General features: G+C 35.6%; 1 pseudogene; it reads left to right on the forward strand.

Annotated features, from left to right (window-relative positions):
- Window positions 1-837, forward strand: part of LOC124896279 — a 4,140-nt pseudogene extending 3,303 nt beyond the window's left edge.
- The last annotated feature ends 1,745 nt before the right edge of the window (window positions 838-2,582 follow it).

Consider the following 2,582-nt stretch of genomic DNA (forward strand, 5'->3'; position numbering starts at 1 on the left):
ATGCTCAGAAAAACCCAAGATGGTGGAATTCTTCACATCCCATTTTCTTTGCCTCCCCCAGAACAGAAACCGAAATCAGGCCTGTCATTCTTTGTAGTAAAAAAATAGGCCAACAAAACAAGATCAAAAGTGGTGGTCACGACTATGAAGGCATATCTTTCCGCTCTGAATCCCCCTATGTTATGCCTGATTTAAGCAACCTTAACGAAATCAAGACTTGATTTAAATGAAGAAACAGCCTGGGTTCGAGCAGGGGCGACCCTCGGCGAGCTTTACTATGCAATTGCCAAGAGTAGTAAAGTTCATGGATTTCCAGGCAGTGTCTGTTTTAGTGTTGGCACTGGTGGACTCATCAGTGGCGGTGGGCTCGGCGCATTGACGAGCAAATTTGGTCTAGCAGCTGATAACGTTGTAGATGCATGTGTGATGGATGTCAATGGAAATATTCTTGACAGAGAGATGAATGAAGATTTGTTTTGGGTGGTAAGAGGAGGTGGAGGAGCAAGTTTCGGTGTTATTCTAGCATGGAAAATCAAATTGGTTCATGTCCCTAAAAAGGTAACGATTTTCTCGATCCATAGGAAGTTAAATAGCAGCCGAGATCTACTCCAAAAATGGGAAAACATATCATACCAGCTCCCTGAAAATTTGTTCATTAGGTTAGTTATTAAAAATGGGGGTGTTGAAAGGCAAGTGGAATTATTTTTCCAGTCACAATATCTTGGGCCTGTTGATGAGTTAATTCCTTTGCTCAGACAATACTTGTTTTGCGGAAATTTTAACTTTTTGAGAAGAGAATTGCCACTTAATTTTAAAAAAGAATTAAGAAACTTTTAGAGAGTTTCTTCAAATGATCCAAAACAAAAAAATCATTTAAGTTAAGATATTCTGAATAAGCAGTTCCTATTAACGTTTTAGGAAGGTGTTAGGTACCTAAAACGTCTGCTAACTTGCGATTATCCAAACTGTTTGAAAACATCTTTTGATTAACTTCTGAAAAGATTAATTTGTTGAAATACTTGTGTAAAATAGATTTAGGCAACTTAGTAGGGATTTTAACTAAGTCTAATCAAAACTAATAATCAAATAAACACATAAAGGGGGGAGGGAGGAAAAAGTAAAAGATTTAGGCCATTGAGCCTAAATCAACGAGACCTGTCCTAGTCTAGTTGGGATTCCGACCCATTTCACTTGTCCTAATCTAATTTTCGAGCCTTTGGCTCGAATGTTGCTCCATTTGTATTAAATACAACTTTGTCTTTGAGGCCTAAATAAATGAAACAATAATAAAACAACAACAATAAATAAACAACCACAAATAAATAAAAAAAAATGAGGCTCGGGTTTCGTTGCCGCTTCAAGAATGGAACTTTAACCCATTTCCCTTCTTCTTTTATCTTCTTGTATCCACATGCGATACAGTTTTAGATTTTCCTTTGAGCTTAGTCTTTCAAAATCGACTCGGAGTTATTGGGCCTCGATGGCCCACAATAGACATGCATAGGAAAAGGAGTCCATGTGGGACTCGGCCGTATTCACATGCAAAAGAAAAGTGAAGTAATTAGCACATGTGCTAATGTTAATACCTAATGCATGAACAATGACATGACTTAAAGAATATTTTTTATGAAAAATGAAAATAATATTAACATGATTTACGTAAAAGAGATCATATTGGTTTACTAATTCCTTTTCACTCTTTTTTTCCGAGAAGGCATCATTTAAGTTCACCTGACTAAAACATATATTTCAAATACATGTATCAGGAAATAAGTGGAAAACATGGCTTAATATCAGTAAATAAAAAACTTTTAAGACTTTTAGACCTAGAACCAAAATTAGGCTAAGGTAAAGAAATATTAATGAACGACCATCCTAAGCGACACAAAAATGAACTTAGAAACTTTACTTCTTGCAAATGTATAAGACGAGAGACTATTATTGAACTTAAATGACATTTGAACATAAGTCCAACATTACTAATCAAGAGAAACATACAAACAGACAAATATAAGCAAGATCAAAGTTGACATCTAAAAGAGAAAGGAAAATTTGACATTGTTGACAACTCCAAAACAAACCAGAAAAGGGAACAAGTAGCAAATCAAATAAAGAGAAGGAAGTTATGTTTGCAAGCATACTGGGGCAGTGTATAGTAATCCAAAACAGAAAGAAAAATAAGCAGGAAGAACCGGACCTTTTCTATGGCAACATATAATTCGGCGGATTTAAAATGCCTAAGTAATCTTAATTATGATGAAGGGATAGACCATATTTTACACAATTAGCATACAAAGATGCACACTCTTTGCAATCTTCAAGGTGGATATACTGCAAACTCTGGATCATTCCCTCTTTGACCAACTCTAAATGAACTTTCGATGGTCAAAGAAAAGATCCTTGAAGGTTTGTAGGATCACCAATATTACCATGGACATTCACCCACTATTCCATGGACTTTACGGGTCAAAAGAATTAGAGGGCAGACCATTATCTAGTTAATATAGCAGATTTTAGGCCATCGGTAACATTGAACTAGAAACAAAATTATCCAAACGAAACAAAAAAAACTTACTCTAAGA

The sequence above is a fragment of the Capsicum annuum genome, chromosome 2, assembly GCF_002878395.1.
Source record: "Capsicum annuum cultivar UCD-10X-F1 chromosome 2, UCD10Xv1.1, whole genome shotgun sequence".
NCBI classification, from domain to species: Eukaryota; Viridiplantae; Streptophyta; class Magnoliopsida; order Solanales; family Solanaceae; genus Capsicum; species Capsicum annuum.